We start from the raw sequence: 11,939 nt of genomic DNA, 5'->3' as shown, positions 1-11,939 counted from the left end.
GTTGGCATTTCTAAATAAGAGGAATATATCGGTTGTGTTGGGATTGCCATCTATTGTATAGGTGCTTGCCCAATGTTTAAGCATCCTGTAGTTGGACCTATCAAGGTTAACTACGGAATACTAGCATGTGTAGTAGTGTTGGACATAGCACTAATAATTTCTTGAATATGTTGTGCACTTAATTGGAATGTAGGTTGTGTTGAAGCACTTGATGTAGGTATGGAACTAGTTCTTACAATAGGTTCTTTTTTTTTTTTTCCAGATGTTTGAGCTACATTTGAAGTTGGCAACATGGGTGCACCACCCTTGGTAATTTGTCTAAACAAAGTGCTCTCTTCAAAACTCATAGGGACATTAACATCATCTTTAACCAAGTTTAAGAAGATCTTCGTCTTATTTTCCTTAATAGACTTTTCCAACATTTCCAAGTTGTATGGATCTGCAAGAAATGTTTTTACATCACTAGGGATATTATTTTGTCAATGGGATCTTCATCTTGGTATAGTTCTTCGTCATCATGTGAGTTACTCTCTAGAGTAGTGTTTCAAAAAGGATTCTCTGGTTCTTGTGTGGATGTTGAGCCAGGCATACCAAAGTTCATACTAGGGGGAAATGTGCTCCCCAATGAGGATGATTATGGAGGAAAAGGATTTTCCATCTCTTGTTGTCTTACTGATTCCAATAAACATGACATAGGATTAAATGTGAGTCTGTCAGATCATGTTTGTACCATGCAATTGTGACCAAACCAATGGGTGGAAGATTGTGGAAGAAAGAGAATATGTGAGAGATCAATTAACCTTATATGGTAATGGGGCCAACAACCTAAATGTAAACAAAAGACCTTGTTGATTTGACAAACCTAGTGTGATATAGGATAAAAGTATCTTTCTCCTATCAAAGATGGACAAGTGATCTTTGGGCAAGATAGGACACTGAATAGATTACTCACTATTTGGAGATGGACTTGTGATCCCAAATGAGTGAGTGCAACTATGATAAATGTTTTCTTATGGATAAAGGTCTAATGTTGTAATCTCAAAAGTTTTGTAACTAAGATGTTCTTAGGCCAAAAGATTAAGGTCCAAATGATCAAGCTCTTTAGAGGAAATTTTGCATATGAAAGACTAGAAATTTCAAAAATGAATTGATGTGGAAAATAAGGGTGATATGGTCACTATGCGGATAACTCAATCTTCTCTCATTGGAAACAAAAATCTTGGGTTCACTCTAGGGAAAGCAGAACAATTTTGAAGTTTACCATTGTATAAGATTTTGTTGTAACAGTCTTGTTCAACTTCCTCTTTCTTGATGTCTCTGATAGTGTATCAAAATTATTTATCATTGTGTGCTAGGATTTTCATTTCTTTGTAGGCAAATGATTTGAATAATTTCACCTTCTTAGGTTTGGCTTTGTCGATCATGGCAAGAAAAAAAAAAAACCCAGTTACAAGACCAAGCACGAAAATTTTGCAAATAAGCTTGTGACTAAAGACCCAATGAATTTCAAATACTAGACCAATATAGGAACTTATGAAAATAACTGTAGGTCAAGAGGACCCACTTACAATCATTTCACTCACTGAACATTTAGCTCACCATTTCACTCATTTTTGGACTTGTTTGATGCTTGATATTGGTTTTGGATGTTTAAACAATCAAGCACGTTGAACACATCAATAATTCTAATAAGGCTACCACTAGGATGTACAAAGATTATTTAGAGGGCATCCTCAATATACACAAGGTATGTGAGGCCCAAATATGTAGATGAAAGAAAATAGTGCCACATAGCCAGGAGGAGATGGTAACCCAAATCTCCACCTTCACTTCCCAAAGGTATAAAGTCCTTTGGGGCTTAGCCAAGAGTGACAAAATTTTGGTTCCAAGAGAGGTATCTTTTGATTTGCCTCCCAATATTTATACTCTGCCAGAACGCTAGAGTTGAGGTCATCCCAAGGGGTGATGAAATCCCCAAGTAGGCCTCCTAAAAAATATAAACAAGATCACTTATTTCTTGTGCACTCAAGATCACCCGAAGGTACAAGAGGAGAGAATATGTAAGTGGCCTTGAGGTTTAAAAGACACTTGTTCTTTTCCAATGAAGCTTAGATTTTTAATATACTCTTGAAGGCACTCATATTTAAGCATGAACTGTTCTTTCCAACTTGACAACATCGTCAACATAATAAAAAGTGAGGAGTCATCAATAAAAATAAATTGATTGTCTTCAACATAAGAAAATTGCTAAAAATGAAACCAATTCCCTTAAGTGATTCAAGATTGTTGTATTCATTTTAAGCACCAAGTCCAAATATTTCATAGAAAGCTTCTTTGTCCCTTAGTCATTCAAGATTGTATGAGAGTGTTATAAGCCCAAAATCAAAATGTTTCATTGCATTCTTCTTTAACCTTAGGAATTCAAGAGTGTATGCACTATCTAAGCATTCATTCCAATGAAAGCATGTCAATTTCCTTAAGGCACTCAAGATTGTGTTTGATTATTCTACACATGCATTCCAATGAAAAACTTGTTCATTCATTAAGACATTCAAGAGTGTGTTTGAACATTATCCATTCCAATGAAATGTGTGTAAGTTTCCTTAAATGTGTACCCCGCCCGGAGATCCTTGGAAACAAGGATTCAAATCAAGCCAAGATATTTTTTTTACAAGTATGAATGCACAAGACAACATCATATAGGGATCACAAGGATCGCAACGGAAGACTTCAACACAATCTCGGCAACCATCGAATCTCCGAACACCACTACCCAACTGACACACCCAAACAAAAGCCAACAACCACCACAACAAGATGAGGGCACAAGAAAAGACCACTCATCAATGAAGCACCAAGCTGGGGTAAAATGCAGAATCCTGAAATTTGGCTAAGCCTGAAATCCTGAAGCCCTGAAAATTGGATAAGTCTGGATTTCTGAAGCTCTGAAATTTCCTAGAATCCATAACTTATCTCTGAGAGGTCTGAAACTTATCTCAAATGATTTGTCGCATATATTAAAATATATCTTAAGTATAAGGAATTAATTTTAAACCTCGAAGGACTAAAACAGAAACCCAAAAACTGAATTTCAAAAGAAACCTCCTGAATTCAAAATGCAACAGCATAGGCTTGAAGAATGCCCAAAAGGGTATCCAGATCAACTCTCAAAAAGATCGAATCACGAAGAAAAGTTCCCGCTGATGACACGTGCAGGTTTTTCACAAAAACCGTGTGACACTTTTTACTAAGGGAGGGCGACACTTCTCCCTTACTGAGTGCGACACTTCTCAAGAAGGCGTGCGATACTGAAAAAGTATCGCGCGACATTTCTCATAAAGCCGTGCGACACTCTTCCAATGTCGTACGACACTTCTCCAGTAATGCGTGTGACACTTTATAGTGTCGTACGACATTCTTTCTATGGGCGTGCGATACTTTATCAGTGTCACACAATGCTGAACAAATGTCGCCCATAGAAAGTAAAAACACTTCCAGAACTCAAAAAATGGAGAAAAACCAACAAAATAACCTCCACACCGGGGAGTACCGAATCCACAAAGGCTCGAGGAATGAGCACTCGAGTGGAAGAACAACACAGAAAGAAGAACATCAATCCATCTAAACTACAACAGCAAAGAACACACTGAATAGAAACATCGCAGAGATCAAAAGCAACATTTCAAAACTAAACAACCAAATAAGTGCGCGGTTCCTCCCAACCGTCAATAGCATCATAAGACCATCGTGGATCCTAGCCATCCCTCGCGTGTAACATCCCAAGCCACCGACCAGATCGTCAGTACTATCATAATATGGATGTCACTACTAAAACATGCAACAATATAAGCATAAGGAAATCTAACATGCTAGTAGTAATGCATAAGATAATCCTGCAGTAGATAACATCAACTATCACATGCTAAACAACAATAAGCAACAGATATACTACTAAAGCAAATCACATCATCTAATCATATGCTAAACATCATAATAAGGGAATGCGTCAAATAAAATAACATCATCTAAACATGATATACAAGCATCCCAATGAAAGCATAAATCATAAGAAAGCATACTCCGGAACCCGAAGTACCAAGTGAAGACATCCAGCAACGGTCGCACTAGGACAAAAGATCGTCTCTGTACACCGATCCCTGGCAGTGGTGAAGGTAGCTACGCCTCCCAACCACGTGGCACCCGTAGGTCCACACCCACCGTGCTGATGGAGATAATGATCCAACCAAAAACACACATAAAACACAACATCCATGGCTAACACTCACGCCAGACAGTATGATGGCTGCAACCAAGAACCTAAGACAATGCAAGGAGTACAGGTCCTGGTCAGACACTCAAAAGGCTACTATGTAGGGACTAACATCATGGAGAGTCACTTGGCATCAAAAAGCCCAAGCTAGGACTTGCGCAGATTCAACATCCATCAACAGAAAGGCTCTTGCACCCCAAACCTTTTTATTATCTTAAGTTTTATTATCATTCACACATTTTATTTAATTATCACTTAATTAAAGCTTCCTTCGCCAACCCTCTGGGCACAATGATCACCAGGCTACGAGGTAGAAGCCCCCTCCATATGCTACCCTACCCTACCCATGCTCATCCTACGACAAGTGCCCGTGGGCATGCATACTCCCATCCCAAACCCAATGATCATAACTTTCGGCAAATCCACGGAAGATCGGGCCTCGCAAGTCACCCAACAAATGTACGCGTACGTACTCGTGTGTGGTGCACCACCATCATGAAGATCATAACACAAGGACAGGAATGAGAACACAATGCAAAGAAAACACCCAACTGAAAGCAACACGGGAAGGATGGATTCTACACGAATCCCAAAGCCAATAAAACCATACATCATAAAATCACTCAATCGGCCTCAATTCGGGAGTATGGATTCTACACGAATCCCAATGATGTAACAAGACCAAAAGTCATGAACTTACTCAATCGGCCTCAATCCGAGAGTATGGATTCTACATGAATCCTAGCGTTCACGAAACAAAAGCAAAGGTCTAAAGGAAACCATAACAGGTATAAAATCACTCAACCGAACACAACGTCGGGAGTACGGATGCAAAACACATCCCAATGCAACATAAAAGTGCAAAAGTGGTCTGAGTGATATCCAAACAGATCATCAAGGTCCACGACCCACATTGTGCCAAGAAAACCTGAGAAAATAGGGCGGCACACAAAATGAGGTAAAAACCCCAAAAAATTTGGAAAACTTCAAAATTAAAACCCATTTGGCCTTTGGGTTCAAAAACCCCAAAAATCCAAAAATAAATGGAATCGAACACCGTATGCAAAAACGGCCAGCATAACGGCGTAAAATCCCAAACCCTCATCCCAAAAAATAGGGAAATGTTCATACCTGCCCAATTGGGTAGAACTAGCATACAGAAACGGAGGGGAACACTAGTTCTCAGCCACCAAACAAATGGCTATAAAAAATAGAAGCAGAAACGGAGCAGAAACAATAAAACAGGAAAGCCCTACCTCACAGCCAAAAGGGCAAAACGAGAATCTGAACCATAAAATAACTATCCCGTAGAAGTAGCTGAAAATCGCGGCAATCCAAAGTTTCCCCGAGCTGGATCCAACGAGCCCAACCTCGCGACGATCCCACGCCCGTAGCTCCCACAACGAAAAAAATAGTAAATCCTCATGAAGAGGATTTTGGGTTTTACTCTCCAACTTTCCAATTTGAAAGTGAGAAGTGAGGAATTAAATTCCTCTTTGGATACTTATTCAGTTTTCGGGTGAATAATCGATTAGGGCAAATAACCAGCCAATCCAGTTAAACTCCGAATCGACCCAAACGAAAACAGGCTATTCCTATAAATAGGAATTCATCTATGGCAAAGCTGCCAGAAATAAAAATAAAATAATTAAAAAGCCCGAAAACCCAAAAACACATAAATCTCCTTAACAACTTTCGCGACAATGCGAACCTCTAAATGCACAGACACGCTTACTGGTCTAATCATATAATGCAAATGAGTTCGGATTTAATAATCACCGAAAGGTTTAAATTAAACATTTAATAAAGGATACATCGACCATACAAGGACGACATTGGTAAAATATGAAAGGCTGAATCACTAACTCCATGTGCCACTACCAAGGATATAAATCCTGCACACTAAACAACACGATCAAGTGCAATTGCATATAATAACATAGCCGAAGCAATAAATGTATTAAATCACCTTATTTAACCATTTATTTAATTATATTAAAATAATCTATTTAAATCACTCACATTCGCAAAAGGCATAGCAACGCAGGAATGAAGTAAATAACCATAGCATTAAGTCCATCACATAACAAAATCAGAGGTATGTCCAAATACCAGATAACCAGATAACATCGTAAAACACACTGTCATCTCAAAATGGCATCATCATGCAATATGATTAACTGAACAACATCGTAGTCTAAAACCCATGATACTGGAATCAAAGTGTAGCATCTGACCCTCAGGTCATCTCAAATGTAAAACATCACATAAGAACAGATATCTCTCAGATCAAAATAAAACAAGGTAAATGTCCGTAGCACATAACCAAATAATCCAACAAGAACAATCCATTCTAATTACTTAAGCATTTAATAATGATTGATTACTCTGCATTAAAAAAAAGGTGTTTAATACACATAAGCAAACACAGCCAAAACATGACTAACCACTGCTACAGGAACCTAGTCCAGTGTAGCATGGTAAAAGAACATAGTGCAATCTCTGCACACATCTCAGGGTAATCACAGAACAACCTCATGATACCACATCGCTTCTGGTAACCACTGGCACAAACCTCAGTGAACCAAAAATCACATCATAATCTCAAAGATCAGTCAAAAGCATAATCAAAGCAACTGATACAGAAACATAAATCCAAACACCTCAACGGTGTAGACCACTCAGGGTCACAATCATGATCCCATCACAACAAAAGATCAGCAAGGTTGCATCCATCAGGATGACTTACAAAAGTCAAATGGGAGAGGCACTACATCATCCCCCCCAAAGACTAGGCTTACTCCTGGAAGCCTGCAATCCAATAATAGAACCCAAAACACACAAGAACCAAAATCAAAAGCGAGCAATAGGAATGACTCAACGACTCCGTACAAGTCAAACCCAAAACACTCCCACATCCTCCAACCATCATGTTAACCCCCAAATAGGTTAACCACTAGAGAATGGGTGTCACACAGACACAAGGTCCTCCAACAAGGAACCTTCTATGCGCTAGGAAGAACCCATCTAGCCATAGAGTCAATAATACAAGGTAAGAAACAAGCCACTCTACCTTGTCAACAGGTGCCCAACAAAACATGCACCTACCAAGAGACCACAAAACCAAGTCAAAACACTAAGCACTTCCAACAAAAGTTGGAATAATGGGGAATAACCATCCCAAACTTCTCAAGAATACTATCATGTCACACATGATCATTTTGGAATCCACGTAAACTCACCCTTAGAACAAAGAGGATGAAAGTTTACCAACAAAAGGACACACTCCAAAGGACTACTCACCACCAAGTGTAGGAGCACGACACCTCACCAAGGCACAAAAACTCAACTACCACTGGAAACTAGGGTAACATAACCCAACCAGACAAGATATCACCTTCTCACAAGGTTCAAATACTTTCGTCAGTGGACACAATCATGAAATGTCTGCATACCAACTCATGAGATGGTAACATGTGTCCAACGATACCATGTCCCTCTAGCACCATGCTAGGAAAACTACACCCAATCTACCACTAAACTCAATCTCTAGCCTCAAGTCAACGGTTAATGAGAAAACTTGATTGAGACAATCCACATGAAGATATAAGCTTAGGGAGACGGATACTACAGAGTATAGGAATGAGAGGGAGTCGCTCTCAACCTCTGCACAAAATCAGCCCAAGATGCATTAGGGAACTCACAATTTCCCCCAACCATCAACATACTCACAAGAGAACACTAACTGAGCTAGTGGCATAACCACACTAGCCTACTCTCTCAAGAGAGAAAGAATACAGAGATGTGCCAAGGTCAACATCCAGAAAGGAGAATGTAGACTCATCAAAGAACTGAGTCACTCCCAAACAACAAGGCAACATCACCCCTGAGCAAGGAACGCTCACAAACCACACTACACCTCACAAGGGTGGTTCAGTGCAATAGGGAACACAAAAACCCAAGCACGAACTCCAACAAGTACCTAGTAGATTACGAAGACAAGATAACTCTTCTGTTATGAATAACATAAGGAGTTAAACTTCTCCAATGGCCATAAATACAATATGTCATGATTGAATTGGCCTCTACTCGAAAAAGTACTCAGAACATCGATCAACAACTCTAGAAGCCATAGCTTTCACGCCTAGACTCAGATTGAATCCATTTGAAAAGCGTCGAAAAGATATCAACAAGGACTACAACATGAAGAAGCTAAGAGAGACCTAAGACCTACGATCTATGTGGCATCCACATAGGTGCCACAAGGAAGACACATGGGTTGAAGGACAAGCCATGCAAAAGTAAAAAAGAGCCTTTATGGTTGAGAGGCTCAAGGTGTGGTCACACATGTGTGAGAAACCACTTAGTTGCTAAAGAGGTTTAAGTACTGGATAGGCTTAGAAGGATGAGAGTGATGGGTGTAGACTATGTTTTAGGATGGGATTAAGATTAAATTAAATAAGATTTAACTTAATCATAGGATTAAAGAATTTAATAAAGTGGAGGGAATTCAATAAATTGGAATTTATTTAAAAGAGGATTTATGAAGCACTATGCATTAAATGAATTTAATACATTAGAGGGAAAGTATTCAAATTAACTTTAAATACATAAGGGAAATGAACCTCTTTAATTAAATATATGTAATTAAATAAGTAGAAGAATATGAAAAATATAATAAATAAATAAATAAATAATTATAATATCACAAGAAATATTAAATGGATTAATATAGCATTTGGGACAATTTTAAGCATCTGTAGTAATATGTAATGAGATGAAATGAAACAAAAAATGTGATAAAATGTAATGGAATGAAATATGATAAAATGGGATGAAATGGAAATTTGTAAAGGAGATGTGGAAATGAGAGGGTAATAATGAGATAAAAATAGAAGGAAAAACGAGGCAAATGAGACTGAAAAATGGAAGGAAATGAATGTGTGAGAGATGATAAGACATGGGATGGTACTTAACCTTTGAGATTCCAAAGCCACAAAATGGAACTTGATGCCTCTGTAAGAATAGATGAAGAAGTGAATCCATAAAATGTGATGAATAGTGTAATGAATTAGTGGCCATAATTTTTTGAGATTCGAAAGCCACATAATGCAATAGGTGGAATAAATAATAGGCGAGAATGAAGTGTGATGCAAGGTGGTAGTGTTGTGATGAGACCAAGTCCACAATGGTAGAGTATTAACCATGCATGAGGATGTTTATTTTGTAACTTGTTGTTGGATATCCTTATGTGAATTGTTTAACCCTTTTTGTTGATCATTGTTGATGAGATATGTGTATGTGTGTTACCTTGATTTATGTGCCAACCATTTATTTTTAAGGAACCCAAGATGAAAATGCAAACTAAATGAATGCAACTAACTGTCACTTTTATTGTAAAGAGATGCAACTTAACTATCATCATAGAACATTTAATAAAAAGTGACCAAGTACAACCACCATTAGCTCCGCTATGGTGATATGAATACTATGTTACGTCGAAAAGGACCAACAAACATGGACAATGTACATGAAGAATATGACAACTACTAAAAAAAAAAAGTTATAGTTGCAGTAAATAAAAACATGCACGCAAATAGTCACATGTTAGATAAAGGATCTCACCTAAGATATCATGCAAAATTGGTCAAGGTACACATGGCCTTCCAAATGAGAGGAGTTTCTTACAAGTGGACACCAATAATGCATAAAATTGAGATCACTGGAGTTGAACAGTGAAAAATCAAAGGCAAATTAAATATCATGACTTCATTCTGGTACCTCTAGTCAAGTACATTGAGGCACTAGAAGTTCATAACAGTAGAAAAACCCATTATTTGCAGACCATGAGTGTTGATAGTTGTGTGCAATAGTGTCAAGTTTGTTCAATTCTTTGCAGAAGCAACTATTGGACAAGTCTAGTAACAAAGTGTGAGATGTGTTAGCAACAATTTAATAGTAGATTTTGTTTGGTGATATGCGTCGATGTGAATTAGGATGTCTGAGTGGGAGAGCCGAGTGTCAAGTGTACTTGGTATTGGGGTGACAGGATCTAGAGAGTAGACATGTGGCAAGTGTTGAGATAATGGGTGTTGCACACATTGCATAATATTGTTATTTTATTATTTTATTTTTTATTATGTAATGTTGTACCTAGATGGACGTGCAACATGTAAAGATTCCCATGGAATATTCTTGATGAGTTGTATTGTAACATTGTGAAAATATTTCATGTAATTATTTAATATTGGGAAAAAGAATTAAATGCCCAATATTAAATGTGGGGTCAGTGGGTTAGGTAGCACATGGTTTTAGCACATGGTTTATGTAATACCACTTAGTGGTTTTGTGGGACTTGCTACTATATAAGAAGCCACAAGGGTAGTTGTTGTAGAGAGAGTAAGAGTGAGAAAGGCAAGAGTCGAGCGAGACAAGGCTTGACAGGTTAGCCAAGGGAGCATTTGTGAAAGTTGAAAGCATGGCATGGGATGTGTGGATTCATGCTTGTTCACATAGTTTGCTCGGTTGTGGCTATGGCCATGAAGGCTTCCATGGTTGTATGGCAATGGTATTTTTGCTGAATAATACATGGTGATGGATGCTTTTGGAGGCTGGGTTTTTCCCTCAATGAGGGTTTCTCAGGGTATATCTTGTGTCACAATTTTGTGGGTATGTTGTCTATTCTCTTGCATGTGGATTTTAATTTCCTGTTTATTTCAGATCTATTATGGGTTATGTGGAAATGGTTATATTCTTTATTGCCAAGTTTCCTTACAAGTGGTATCAGAGCTATGGTTTTATTATTGTAACCCTAGATTGAATCCATGAGAATGCATGAGAGGATAAAAGAAAAGGGCAAGATATATGAATGATTTATTGCAGATCTGAGGATTTTCGGTTTTCTGTTATGATGGGATGTTAAAAGATTTGGGCATGTGAAATTGTTGGACAAAATTTTTTTTTGGATGTTTCATTTAAAATGAGGGTTTTGGGGGGTAGCTTGCAGAAATGACCTCCTGGGTAAAAACAGACCTCACCATTGGATCCGGGTCGACATTTTCATAAATTTTGATATATAATATGCCCTTGTTTGGCCATGTTCAGAGGAAATGAAAGAGTTTTTTGGTTTCAGCCCATGATGGCCGTCAAATTTAATCCCGTCAGAATTTTCGTCACTGAAAAAAAATAAAAAATGAAAAATCGTACTGAAAATGGTAAAAAGACTGTCTTAGTAAAACGACCATAACTTTCTCTCAGAATATCAAATTTCAGAGTTCTTACAAGCGTTGGAAAGCTAATTCAAAGCACTGCAAGATGGTGTAGGTTTGGTTCTATAATTGTGAGATTTTGTCAGGTTTTAAGAGCCCTAAAGTCAGATGTTGTTTATTTTAAGCACGAAATGGGGGATAACTTGGGCATACAGAGTCGGATTTTGGACTTTGAGTAGTCAACAGAAAGCTCTTGGAGAGCTCTACACATTGGTTTAGATTTGATGTAGGGTTGGCATAATTTATTTGTTGATATATTAATCTGAACAATTTATAGATATATTTTGACTATGGTAACATTGTGAGTTTATGGCATTGGAGATTTAAGTTTTGATGTCATTGTATACTCAGTTCATATTTCATATTGGTCTCATGATGATATGGTTATCAGTGTTTGGTTT

Source organism: Cupressus sempervirens, chromosome 10 (genome assembly GCF_028749045.1).
Source record: "Cupressus sempervirens isolate cs-2001-9-10 chromosome 10, ASM2874904v1, whole genome shotgun sequence".
Taxonomy (NCBI): domain Eukaryota; kingdom Viridiplantae; phylum Streptophyta; class Pinopsida; order Cupressales; family Cupressaceae; genus Cupressus; species Cupressus sempervirens.
Note: the sequence above shows the minus strand (reverse complement) of the source record.